Raw genomic sequence first — 15102 nt, forward strand, 5'->3', positions numbered from 1 at the left:
GATTTTTTTTTTTTTTTTAACTATCCCTCAGGGATAAGGATATAAATGTACTGCCAAGTCCATTGTCTACATAGTACTCATAGTAGTAAGTGCTAGCAGTGAAATGACTTGAATGTTTCATTATGTCTGCTGGAAATAAATGGAAACTGGATTTGGAGACGCTTCTTGAAATATGACACTCTTCAGCTTTTATGGCAGAAAATTATTATATGCAGTTGTGATATCACATGGCATTATTTGATTTGTATAATTAATTGCTAAGAGCTTCTTTATATTATTTCTATTATTATTCATACTATTTATATTAAATAGATCCTGATCATTGCAGGGGGGATTGGATCAGATGTCCTTTAATGGTCACTTTCAACTCAAATGATTCTGTGATTCAGTATGAACTAATAATGATCAGCCTACTTGACAGAATTTAAAAGAAAAAAATGTTAAATATATTTAAATGTATATATATATATATATATATCCTTTTTTCTCAATAGAATTAGTGAGACATGAATGTAGTTTTTCTATTAAAAAAAAAAAAAAGAAAATATTTATTTCAATACTTGTGATTTTTTCAGTAGTGGGTAGTCGGTGTCAAAAAAGAATCTTAGAGGTAGTCTGATATAAACAAATTTATGTAATGTTTAAATTTGTTATATCTAATGCCAGAATCATCGCTTCTGTTATCTTTTAAAAATTCTTCTCAGTCTAATGAATGAAAATTGTAAGACCAATTATTTTTTATGCATAGTTTCCATGAAATACAACCATGCGTCATACTGTACTAAAAATTAAAGGAACGTAAGGAGGAAATTAAAAACAAAAAACTAAAAAATCAGTGGGAAAACTCAGGTTCATTCCTTGCCTATATAATCTCTTTAAATGTATTTACAAATCTCTGACCTATAGAGATCTGTTTCTTTTCTATTTCTGTTGATTATTAAATTGTTAGGCATATGTGAGCTTTGCTACCTTTCCTACTCAAATATTTCAGCAATGTACTCACAAGGTAAACATCAGATTTGCTTAAAAAATGTTCATAATGCTATGCATATACAAATGTTAAATAAGCAAAATATGAATACTATTAGTTGTTAGGTTAAAAAATTAAGTAACTTTAAATTTAAATTAATTAAAAACTGTTTGTCTAATTAAAATGTATTGTCTGAAAAAAAAAGTAACTTTTAGTTGTAATACAGCTTTTCCAAATGATGAAATATCTTTTTTGCCTCAGAAATAGATTTACATATTTGAGGCAAAGCTGAGAACATGTGTGAGTTCTTGAACTGTAGATTTAGATTTAGATAAATGGGTAACGTCTGAGAAAGGAAGGACCATGATAGATCAAGGCAATGTAATGAAGTTTTATCAGGCCTAGGATTTTGAGATGCTTTAAATTCAGTACCTTGCTATGTTTTCTTGTTTGTTTGTTTGTTTTTCTGTGACAAACAATAATGCCAAGTGCATTAGACTGGAAGATAAGTAATTCTATTATAAGCTTCTGCTTTGCAGTCTTAGACAAATCTTCATTATATACAGTCTTCAATAGCAGTCTCGTGTAAAACGCTCCATTTGATTTTATCACTGTTGGACATTGCCTCGCATAACTCCTTTAGGAATAAACATATGATACAGATGTGAAAAAGAATTAAACAAATATAATCCAATACAAAACAGATTGGAGTGTCTTTCATCTGCGGTCCACTTAGTTTTGACTCATCCCCAGTGAGTGGATGACTCCTGACTGAAGAAAATACGCAAGCTATGCTATGCTCCAAATGTTCTTTAAATGTTTCAGCAACGGTGTTGTTACAGACCCAAATAAGCAATTATACTAGATCTTGTACAAATGGGGATCTTGAGAAGGAAGTCAGATTTAACCCATAGTTCAACATACACATATATGTATCCTAATGCAAAAGTCTGGTGAAATGAAGACATTTACAGCAGATGAAATATCAACATATATTCGTTTGTTATTATAATCCATTGTAACTATTACAAAACTCTTGTATATCACAGCACATAAATGTTTTTGCCAACACACGCATCTTTTAAAGCTAAACTTGACAGTTTTTCTATCTGCAGCTGAACCAACCATTTTCTTCACTAAAGCTTTTACACACTTTTATTTTGTTCTTGCTCTTTGAGCAAATTATTGTACGTGGCTCTCTAGGAACCATGAATATAAATAAAGTTGCTAGCTTTTGGCTGTTGAAGTTTTAAAATGCATAAAAAGTACAGGAAAAGTGACGTTATTCCAAGGCCTCAACAGAGACGTGATAGGGCCTTCTTCTGTTACTGGAGTAAATCAGGGCACATTCCAACACAAGTTAAACATTTACTTTCTAGGCTGAACATACTATCTATGTGGACCAAGAGTGAATGTCTTAGATAAACTAAAACCGCTTTTGATTTCCTATATATAAAGCTACAGCAAAATGCTGAATTTGACAAGAAAAAAACGTTTTTTTTTTTCTTGTCAAATAGGGTAAAGATCTGGGAGGGTCTTTACAGACAAGAGGAGTCTATGCTACTTCTTTTGGAGGTTTTCATTTTGAAAATTTATACTGAGAATCATTTGAGTGAAACAACACTTTAAGTCATTCATTCAAAATTATCAGTTTTCAATAGGCTATCAAAGGCTATAAAATGTAGGAAGTTTCCAAACACTGGTAATTGCAGGTGTAGTTACTTTTATTGTTCATTTATTTATTGTTAGATCAACCTAAAAACTGTTCTGCTGTGTTGTTTTCAACTTGTAAGTGGTGGATAATAGATAATTTTAATGACTATACAAAAGTTTTTCTGGCAGGTGTTACGTGCAATAATGTATATTGTTCAGGAAGAAGGAAAGGAGGTACTTATTTCTGGCATAATAGAGAAACCAGCAAAACTTACATGGAGTTCATTTTGAAGAATTTGTTTTCATTTTTCTTTTTGACTTCTGTCATGATTCAACCCAGCAGGTAGCTAATAACAACATAACCACATCCTTGGGATGAGGGAGAAAACAAAATAGAAATCTTGTGTTAAGATAAAAACTATTTACTAACACAGAAGTAGAAGAAAAAATTAAGACAAATAAATATCTCCATAATGCAACTACCTACCACCTGATGCCTAACTAGCAATACAACAATACAGGCTGATGACCTGCTAGCGCAAGGTATATCTAATGCCTAGACATTTACTATCACTGATGTTTGCATTGTTTTACCTATTACTATCTAACAAGAGTGACTACACATGTTACTTGAGCAAAAAGGCAGTTAGCTTTCTCTGCCCGTTATTCTCTCTATCATTGTTGATTATATAGTGAGTTATGAAAATATGAACATTAAGAATCTTTGTAGCACAAGCACTGTATAAAGAAGGAAACAGGAAGGGAAGTGACTAGGACAGATATATATATATTTTTTTTCTTATTTGAAAGTAGTTAACGTCCAGAAGTCGTTGCTGCTGAAACTAAAAAGTGAAATATTTACTGAGTGCTAAATGTTTCTCTGTGCATTGATAGACACAAGTTTGAGATGCAATACTGCTGAAATGACAAGGAATGATTTTGAAGTATTTTGTGATCTGGCACTTTTATCTTTTAGGGCACAGAAATTAGGAAAATGAAGTGGCATGGCTATAATTTTGGAAAATGCACTATGGGATGGCTCTTATTTGTATATAAATGGGAGGAATGAGTTTACATATACTGAGTATTAGAAATATGGTATGAAAAATTAACTGTGTTCCAGCTGGAGCTATATAAACTGTGTACACCAGTGTTTACCTCACTTGACTGCTTGCTGTATAGTCATAATGACAGTAGCTGGGGGGCTTCTGGTAGGACAAACCACTGAAAGTGGAATGAAGTGAAGAAAGGTAAATAAGAAAATACCTCTGTCACAACTTCGTACACTGTAAAGTTATTTGATATTTGAAATATATTTGAAATCTGAAGAGTCAAACAAGTATCTTTGCTCAAACTTCCTCAAATTTCAGTGATCATGCTACATACTATGCACAGCACAATGTTACCAAAATTAGCATGTTAATTACAGTCCTGTTTTTATTATGCCTCTTTTTTGAAGAGGAACACTGTTATTCCTGCTGTGAAAATAGTACTTTGCAATTTATGTTATAAAGTCTCTCCTGGGGAGCTGTGTAAGGAAGATTAAGGAACAAAACACAGCTGCTTGGCAGTCACGCAAAAGGATGTTGAGATACTGAAAAAAGAAGGAAAAAAAGAAGAGAAATGTAGCCAGTACAATTTATGTTTCAGTAGAAACTTACAAGCAGGTGTGGATTGGCGTTCAGATTTTGTGAAATGGATAATGAAGTAGTAAAGTACTAGGAATATTTAGACGTAACACTATAAAGGAAATTTTCACGTTACCAATTAATAATAAAAGCTGCAGGTGTGCCTTTGTGAAGTTCCCTTCCCTTCCCTTCCCTTCCCTTCCCTTCCCTTCCCTTCCCTTCCCTTCCCTTCCCTTCCCTTCCCTTCCCTTCCCTTCCCTTCCCTTCCCTTCCCTTCCCTTCCCTTCCCTTCCCTTCCCTTCCCTTCCCTTCCCTTCCCTTCCCTTCCCTTCCCTTCCCTTCCCTTCCCTTCCCTTCCCTTCCCTTCCCTTCCCTTCCCTTCCCTTCCCTTCCCTTCCCTTCCCTTCCCTTCCCTTCCCTTCCCTTCCCTTCCCTTCCCTTCCCTTCCCTTCCCTTCCCTTCCTTTCCCTTTACGCCTTCCCTTACCACTTCCCCTTCCCTTACCCCTTCCCCTTCCCCTTCCTTTCCGCTGCTCTTCACTGAATTTCACCTTTCACTGGATTTCATCCAGATAAAGGAATAAAATTAATCAGCTCACTCTTATGTATTTGTATATATTCACAGGACCAATTTTGTTTTTGAAATATTAGCAATGGTAGAAAATCATTAATACTTGACGTTTTAGGGCAAAATGGATGGTTCTATTAGAGAAACAATGTGCTGAAATCTTCCAGCTGGCTATACTATATCCTATTAGAAGCATACGTGAAAAAAAGAAAGGGAAGGGCGGGGAGGGTGGGAGGTGAGTGGAGTTGCTGTTTTATAGATAAGATGTCTGACAGTTGCTGTGATTTAAGAAGGGGAATTGAAATTGTACCAGACAAAGGAGAGCAATTCAATTTAGCTTAAAATAATTCTTCACCAGATAGTTTGGCTAAGAATGTACACCTGTTAAATACTTTCAGACAACAGCTCATGACTAATTTTAGCATGACCCACATCTAATTATTTCCGCTCTAGTATATAATGATTTAATACTGTGCTATAGGCATTTTTGATAAAAATAAAATATATAGTTGCTTGGAAAATTCAAACTAAGCCATCTTGAGCAAATCTTTTTTATAACACCTTTGTTTTTACCACTCATTGATATGTAAGATGATTCATTTGCTTTTCCTAGACAGTCGTCTACATCTGTAAAGTGATCAGAGATCTCTAAGAAACAAGTGACATTGATAACAATGAAGATGGAGTTACCAAGAAGAGGTGGAAAAATTCCGCTCTAGTTTATCCTTGCTGAACTAATAGTAGGTCGTATAGCCATAGAATCCAATTAAAAAGAAAGCTGTCTCTGAAGAATCATGAGCTGCTATACACAGCGTGTTATCATTTTGATCTTTTTCCTTGAATACTGACCCATACTTAACCAATGCACATACATGATACTGTGAACTTTGCAAGAAAAGGCAGAGGATTAACTATGTACACAGCTGCTATCTGTTGAGGATACAGTTGGGTGTTTTTTGTCTTCTGTTCTATAGTTTGGATATTTTACAGCATTATGTGTATCTGTGAATACATGAAAAAAAAATCAGTTTCTGTCTGCAAGGTAATTCAATATAAATAAAGCTGCCATTTACCTAGACAGAATTTTTTTTACACAAAAAGTTCTTAGAATGCACTCACTTTTATTGAGGCTATTTGCTATGCGTTCATTTAAGTCCCTTGGCCTGTTGTAGAGCTCTTTCAGTTCAATATCAGTGTTGAAGATAATGCAGTTTTTCATTGTTTAGTAGCCTGAAATCACTGTCTTGATCTAAGTCAATGCCATCATCAAAGTCAATGCCATTAATTGAGCACTAAGTGCCATATTTCCTGCTATAGTTGTAATCTGTGGCCTCAGTTCCACGTTTTGTTTAAACATCAATCTTTTTATGTGTCCACTTATTTTGACATATGACATTAACAGAAAATATAATTGTTACTGCTGCACTCTGTGAAGGTAAATATAACAGCATAATTACATTTTTTGAGGTATATATTAAATATTAATTAAAAAAGAATAATAATAAAAACAGCAACATGATAGAGATTATCTGTTTGAGGGGCTGGTATGCTGAGTAGTTTATCAATCCCTGTCAGTATCAGTATATTTATAAAGATACCAGTGGTGCTAGCAGTTTGGTGAGTTTCAATTTAATCGTTATCATGATCAATATTCAAAGGAAATGCTTAAGATAGTATAATAATAATAAAACCAAGACAATTAATAGAAATGATATTCATATAGTAGGTCTATGCTCAGCTTTCCAGTTTAGTGATTCCTGTGAATATTCATATCTTACCAAGGGCAACATTAGGATGGCAGAAGTGATTGCTTAAATGTAAGATAGGTTTGACATCAGAACAATGAAGTGACAGCAAAATTAAATTGATTTAATGAAGTAAGGACTAATCTTCAAATAAAAGAAAAACCTTCGAAGAATGCTTTCCCAAGTATATCAGAAAATGTAATTTAGAAATTAAGGAAAGTTTGTGTTACACTTCAGCTTCCTTAGTCTTGCAGTTCATAAAATATTTATTACTGTGATTGTTATGTCTTCAGTGACTTATCACTGGAAGGAGAAATTAAAAATAAAAATACATACAAAAAATATTTAAAATTTTAGGCAAGCATAAACATTACAAGGAAACTGAAATTCAGTGAAACCAGCCTGTACATGCCTGTGTTTTCACTGGGCCTGTAATGTATTTTAATGAAGTATATCATTTTGTCTTAAACTGCATTATCAGCCCAGCTCCTAAGATAAACACATTTCTACGGACAACTTCTATCTTAATGTTAACATACAGATTTTTTTGGCTGCATAGGTAAAAAACTATCTGGGGAATGCTCTTCATTATACCTGCAGCAAAATGACTCTCAGGAAAAGAGAATTGAGAGACTGAAAAGTTGCCAGAGATTTTTTTTTTTTTTTTCCCCAAAAGCTGCTGTCACTTGGATATTGATTTATGGAGAGAAGATGAAGCCAAGTGCAGAAAAGCTGTTAGTAAGCCTCAAAGCAGTCATTTGTTGTCATGTTTTCTTTCATATAGGACACAGGTGATTGAAAAGAAGGTACGCTGAAAGCAGTGAGGAAACAACTGCTTTAGCTGGACTTCAGATTAGTCAAATCATGGATGTGGTTGTTAGATGCAAAACATCGAAATCACAGAAACAAGCAGAAAAAATGTCAAAAGGATTACCATTTGTGTTTTTTATACATAGAAGCATGAAACTAGTTTTATTGATAGTTTTTTTGATACTGAACACTTTCTACTGAACACTTTCTATGGCTTGTTCTGATGCTTTGAAGTTCTCTTTGCATTTGGTTCTTTGTGTTTTCATTGTTGTTGTTAGTTTCTATGTTTGTTCTGCTTAAATGCTGAAACAAAGGAGAATAGTACTTGATGTGAGATTTTCAAACTTTTGTTGTTGAATAAGTTGCATAAACTCAAGTGACTTTGCAGATAAACTCAAGTGACTAAGCAGATATCCTTAAAAGGTGGCCTAATTTTTATGTGTTCTGAACATAGTTTGGTTGCAGTAAGATTGTAGAGAAACAACTATTTGAAGTTAAAAAAATCAGTGTGTTTTTAACCTTACTGTTGGATAACTCTTGAGAGATCATTTTTATAAAGTAGATAAATTTTAACGAACCAACTCTTGCTTAATTTACACTCAAGTGAGAGATAGTAAAATACAGGAGTTTTCTGTGTATTTATTGAGACATATTGGAACATTTACTTATAGTTTTTCTTTTAATATTGATTAGAGACTGGGGAGATGTGTGCTTGCTCTTCCATACATGCTGCTTGGCTATCAATCTCACATTCGTTTTCTCAGAAGTGACAGTGAGAAATTCCATACACGAAACGGGCTTAAAGTTTTGGTGTTCAGGGACTAAGAAAGAAGATTTATTATGGCATAAACGCTCCAGAAGAACCATCCAACGTCATTATTTCATTGAGACCCTCAAAATTCATTATAAACAAAAATAGGCTATAAATAAGCTTAGTAATACTTACTCTATCTAAAGTAACAGCAATGTATTATTTATCTTGGATTTTTAAAGTCAAACAGTCGGATTATATGATTTTTCAAATTCTGCCAGGTCACTGAAATTGGAAGAAGGTTTTTTTGTTGGTTTTTTTTTGGTTTTTTGTTTGTTTGTTTGTTTGTTTGTTTTTAATTTTTGCAATATTAAGCAGCTTTAAATGTTTTGCTTCTCTTGGAGTAATAATTCAGAGCATCTGCTCTGTACTTTACCTTTCCTATAGAATGTTAAACAGGTTTGCATATCATGCTCAATAATGATTCATAAATGAAAACATATTTATGTTGTTATTGCTGTTTCAAGACACAGCTGCAGTCTTTATATCAGAATAAATTTCAGTTATTATATCCATTTAATTCCATCTGGAAATCAAAATCAGATGTGCAAATAACTGTTTCTTATATGGACTTAATCTGTACAAAGGAATGAATTCTGTAAGTATTTCACATTTACAGAAACGTATTTTACAAAGACAGGAACTCAGGTTATATATATTCTTCACATGCTTTAAACTGGTATAGAGACTAGTTATATAGTGTAAAATTTCCTATCTTCAGAAATATAAATCCATGTTTTCATGTGTCCATGGAAAAACAGCCACAGACAGGCAAGCTGTACATTTACACCTTCTATCTGTCTGTTAAAAGTTTTACAATGCAAACTGCAAAAAATCTTACCAGAGTTTGGATGTTTCCTAGTTAAAGAATTTTATCATAATGTTAACTGATATTCCTGCTTAGGAATTATCTTACCAAGAAACAATTATGTAAACCCTAACATTTAAATTTGATATAGGTTAATAGAATTGTCATGGGCTCTGTAATGTACACTGTGATTGAATTCACCAATAATTATTGAATTTCCATCACTGTTACTACCAGAGTTCCACTATTTTTACTTGAAAGAGCACGGCTCTGACTCATCGAAGTACCGCACAGAAATAACAGTTGCTTCGCATAAAATCAACTGCAAAATGAAAGCATACCCTGAGGTTATTGCTATTGCCATTTTAAAATTGCAGACCCTAGATTTACTTGTTAAGACTTGATATTTGCATTTCACTGTAATAAAAAGCATGTTTATTTTATGTCTTCTAAATGACTGTGCTGCTCATTTCCATGAAATTTGGCAATATAAGCATGCATTTGTAAAGCAAAATGGGAACTGGAAAACCATCCAGTGGAAATGGCATCACAAACACAGGATTTCTTTCTTCATTCATTTTATTGCCACTTATTTTGGTAGTCTCTCTCTCTCTCTTCTTCTTTTTTTTTTTTTTTCCCTTTCTTTTCCTTTCTTTTTTTTTAAAAAAAATTCTGACCATCTTCATTTACTGTACATTTATTTCTGTTAAGGCAAGCAGTTTCAACCAAGTAGGTCAGTAAATAGTTCTTTCTAAGGATTATAATATCTCCAGTGACTTAGTAAAAGGAAGATTAGGTGGAGCTGATGTGTGTCATCTGTAGCCACCTGTGGGGGCTAATTGAATCTCATTTACAAAGTGTATCGCAGGTCATTAGTATCTGAGCTTCCTCCTATTTTTAGCAATGCAGGATATTTACACAGTTTGTAGAGAAGACAGTGTGGAACAGATCTGCCTTTCCATTCAAAAAGAGCACCAGAGTACATTTTTCCAGAGAACGTAGAAGATGAAAAGATCTGTTAGCTGTAAATCGCAGAATGGTAGGATGCAATACTGAGAAATGATTTTGATGTATTTAACTTGTTAGAGTCTTTCTTCTACATCTGATTCTGGTCATTTGCAGAAAAAATATACCAAAATAAATCTCTCTGTCGATTGCAAATAATGACTATTTTATGTTCTTAACATATCTATCTGAAAAGTCTGCTTCCTAAACTAGTTTCAGCAACAAATGTCTGACGTTTCTGTTCTCTTACTGTATAAAAATAAGAAAATGAATAAAATAATAAGAAAATAAATAAATAAAGCCCCTCCAATAATACTAAATGGACTCCCATTAAAAGTGAAGACCAATATTTAAGTCAGCTATTTATTATGCTTGTGATCTACATAAATATGATCCTTTCAGATAATTAAACATGCTTAACTGATCTAACTTAATGTACCTCTATCACTGTTTAAATATCTGTTGAGACACCTTATTTCCAATAAAGGGATTTAATGAAGAAGAAGTTGACAGAACAGATTTCTTTAATGTTGCCTTGAAAAATGAAGAATTAAACAACTTTTCAGATTATTTCCAGATATGTTGCCAAAAGAAAACACATCTTCTAAGTAAAATTGTTTTTAGCAATTCGAACTCAAAGTCACAGCTGACTTGATAAATGTAAATTTTATGTTAGAACAGAGTGTTCTTGAGTAAACAAAAATATTAATTCGTTGTACATTTATGGTGCTGGGTATTTGTGCTAATGCTTTAGTAGCTAACTCACAGACACATTCCTTAATGACTGTAAGAGCAGTTGAGTCTCAGGTTGCGCACAGGAGCACACCCAGCATGAAAGGAGGGATGCTTGGTTATTCATAAACCACATCTATTTACTATGTATAATTTTGACCAAATTTGATTATCATGCTTAGTTCCACCCTCCTGACTCCTGTCTGCTCCAGTACATGAAAATACAAGGAAAAGAAGGGAAATAATTCCACTGTAGCAGTGGGGCTGGAAATGTTGCCTTGTAAGGTGAGACTACAGAGGAGGAGCATTTCAAGTGGGAGAAGAGGCATTTTATGGACATCTAGCAGCAGTATAACATCATTAGGTGGCAATAGAGCAGGGGGAGTACAGCAGGGCTCTGCAAATGGTGTATGTCTCTAGGGCAAAAAGCAGTGGCATTAGCTGAGACGTGCAAGGCCCACGCTGGAGATGAGGAGAAGACTTTTACCACCAGGATGGCCTGGCTTTGGAGGCAGGGCTCAGGTGGATTGGAGCAAGTCTCCAGCTTGGAGTATTTTCACAGCCTACATGGATAAAGCCCTGACAGCCCAGCCTGCAGGCACTGCCACTAGGAGAAATCATTCTGTAGTTTAGGAGGAAAATACAGTCCACAGCTGAAATGTTTCTTCAAGAATATTCATAATGCAGTGTTACCAGCAGAGCTTGTTTCCATTGCTTCACCTCCATTAACAAAAAATCTTGATACAGATATGCAGTTACATCTTATGAGGACAGAACTTTATTCATCATATTCTAAAAACTTGATGTGATGCTAGGTTTGAAGTTCTCACGAGGAAAACTTACTAATATTGTACCCAATCATGAGAATTAAGGGCCTTTTGAAGCGACATGAAGCTCCCTCAGGAAAAGGTCAAATTTAGTATTAGAAAAAGATTCTTCAGCTATAGGGGGGTAATAGGCACTGGAACAGACTTCCCATGGCAGTGGTCATGGCACTGGGCCTGCTGGAGTTCAAGACTCATTTAGAAAATATTCTCAGAATAGGATTTAACTTTTGAGTTTTCCTGCGTAGAGCCAACAGCTGGAATTGATTACCCTTTGAGTCTCTTCCAACTCAGAATATCTTATGAGAAAAGGGAAAAAAATATATATATATATATATATGTATATATGTATATATATTCTGCTTGTGGTGTATTTGATGAAGTGCAATCAGTGATTTTCTGTCAGTATATGATGTGCATAATATGGCTATTATTATAGTATTTAATGTTGCTTTAATAATATTTAATTTCATAAAGATGCTATGATCAAGCAATAAACTATGTTTCTCATTTACCTGTTAACAAAGATGACATAAATAAGCTGGCTGGTATACCAAATGTACACTCTATTTCATTTTTTTTTTAAATTAGCAAAAATTCTAATTAACAGATTGACAAAGTATCACTTTCAGGAAAGCCAATAGGAGGTGTAGATCCTGACATTTTCTACTTTTCAAACCCTATTTTGTAGTGCTGATGAATGCCGGGAAACAAATTGTAATTCATAAGCATGCTGTATACAATACAATACAGACAAGACCACTGAAGACCAAAATTGAAAAGGAAAAACAGAAACAAACAAACAAACAAACAAACAAACAAAACACATTCTAGAAATGTTTCCTTATTTGTTTAGCTTGCTCTGAAAATAATTCTTTCTATTTATTTCAATGGAAAAAGAAAGAGTACAATAACTTTTTGATAGACCAAATTCTCAGCTATAAAACATAGATTTTCAGCATAGAATCTACCATTAGCTATACATTTTTCCCAGTGATGAACAAGTGTCTGCGCTCTGTATTTATAAAAAAAACTGCACCACTGGAGTTGACTCAGTTTTTCTTCCACCACTGTTGAAATGCACCCCTCCACCATCTCACTGTGTTCATATCCACTGTTTGGTCTCCATGAGCATTCATGAAATGTTCTGAAAGAAATATCAATGGTGTAATTTTTTCCCATATAAAAGAATTCACTTCCACACTTTTGCTTCATGTGCTTCCATGTCAGATGCCATTCTGTCAGACTGTCCCTCTGCTGCCATCCATTGCACGGAAACAATATGTAATGAAATATTGGTGGGAAGATTCAACCTCTTTTGCCATATCACCAACGTATGTCTCTATGGGACAATACAATAAAATAGGAGGTATTACTTTTGGAGCAACTCTTTCATTGTAGCATCTTGTTGAATCTCCCCAAAATCTAATTTTGATGTACTGACAAGACTTTAGAATTCAAATAGAAGACTGATCCATGTAAACACACGATTTTTCTGTACTTGGTAAATGACTCCAGCACTAGCTGAAACCTTCGTTGGCTGCAGTATCTTCAATGTACTGCATTGAAGCATCAGCTGAAATTTTGTTTGATCTTCAACAAATGACATTTAGACCTATTAAAGCATTTTTCTTGTTCATTCATCTTGTTAAACTAAATCATATTATTCTGAGAAATAAAAGACTTAAATAGAAAGCTACAGGGATGTGAGTATGCCAACAGTTTCTTCTGTGTAGTGAAAAAACTCTCAGTAAAGATCAAATACATGGTGTTTCTGAATGCTGGTATTAGTATCGTTGGATGCAGATTTACATTTCTAGTCATATATTTCTTTAATTGTTGTCTTCCAAAGAAGTAGCATTTTCTATTATTACTGTTTAAGTCATTGTGATGCAAGTGTACTCAGCAAAGTACATTAAATGAAAAGTGAGGAGGAGAGCCAGAGAGAGCATTAATATTTTTATAGATCTCATACATCACAAGTTTGCTTTATGAAAGGAGGCTTCAAGACAATTTTTAAGTGCCAAATCTTAAAATGAAATAAAGAACAGCACAAATATTATAATACTGCTTAAGATGTTTTCCAAGGGCTTACCGTTTAGGTTTACTAGACCTTTTATTTGAGGTGTGCTTTACAGACCTCATGATAATAGTTGCTCCTGAAAGAGATTACCATTTTGAAATGCACACATTTTTAGCTTGATAGCTTCCTTGTTATATACTTTATTTCTCTAAGCTGTGTGTTCCTAGTCTCCAAACTATGTTTCATACGAAAGTAAGTATAACATCACATTTGAATATTTAAGACATTTTTTAGCAATTTTAAGCAGTATTATCACTGCCCATTATAAAACCATACCAAACAAGACAAAAATGTTGTCAACTGTGGTTTAGTATTTTGTGTAATTCTAAGATCAGTATATTTTGTAAGGATTTTCAAAACCACTGTGTAAGATATGTCTGTCTGAGTTTCTGTAACATGTTAAACACACGCAAGAGCAGAAATTAGACACTTTGCACTTGTTTAAACTATTTATGATTGTAATTATTCTCTTTATTCAATTATTTGATGAAAGATAGAAAACAGGTTCATATTAACAACCATGTAATAAATAAACACGAGAATCATCTTTACAGCTATTGAAGAGAATATACACCATATTCTCTTTTCTCTGATGAATTTGATATTTGTAAGTGCTCACACAAAAAATTCTAAAATTATTCAACTATTTAGTGAATGAGCATACCAGCATAGTTTTAGAGCATTAAATAGTGTTTTAAAATGCTCATTAAAATGTCTTATTGTTGGAAAAGTTTTTTAATTGTATTGGATGAACTCTAACTTTGTTTTTCAAACAAGAAAGAAATAGACAAAGATGAGAAGTACAGTTGTATCTAGTCATGCAACAAAAAATTTGATTTTCTAAATTCGCACAATCACACAATATTTTGGGTTGGAATAATCTTTTGGAGATCAAGTTACAGCACTCCTGCGATAGGTAAGAACATGTATCACTAGATCAGGCTGCCCAAATCTTCATCCAGTCAGACCTTGAATAGCTCCAAGGATGGGCATCAATCTCTCTGGGCAGCCTATGTCAGTGCCACACAACCTTCAGAAATAAAGGCTTTTTCCTTATAGTTAATCTAATATAAATCTATCCTCTTTGTTAAAGACTATTGCGCTTTGTCATATCACTACCTGTCGTAAAACATGTCTTTCTGTATTTCTTATAGGCCCCCCTTTTATTGAAAATCTTCAGTAAGATCTCTCTTTACTCTTGGCTAAACAACCCCGCCTTTCTCAGCCTGTCTTCAGATGCTTCAGCCCTTTATTCATTACTGTGGATCTCCTTTGGTCCATTCAGTCTCAAGTCAGTGCTGAGATCCCCAAAGCTGAATGCAGTACTCTAGATAGAGTTTAATAAGAGCAGAATATAAGGGAACAATCATCTCCCTCACCATGCTGACAACATTTATTTTCTATGCAATCAAGGGTATAGTTGGTTTTCTGATCTGCAAACATAAACTACCAGCTCATGTCTTCAT

At 33.9% G+C, this 15102-nt stretch overlaps 1 protein-coding gene across 17 annotated transcripts in view; it reads left to right on the forward strand.

Moving 5' to 3' along the window:
* The window catches only part of PTPRD (protein tyrosine phosphatase receptor type D), a 1183295-nt gene that overhangs the window by 981186 nt on the left and 187007 nt on the right, over positions 1-15102 (forward strand). The gene's annotated exons all lie outside the window — the stretch shown is intronic.

This window comes from Tympanuchus pallidicinctus, unplaced genomic scaffold (assembly GCF_026119805.1).
Source record: "Tympanuchus pallidicinctus isolate F22 unplaced genomic scaffold, pur_lepc_1.0 scaffold4, whole genome shotgun sequence".
Classification (NCBI taxonomy): Eukaryota; Metazoa; Chordata; class Aves; order Galliformes; family Phasianidae; genus Tympanuchus; species Tympanuchus pallidicinctus.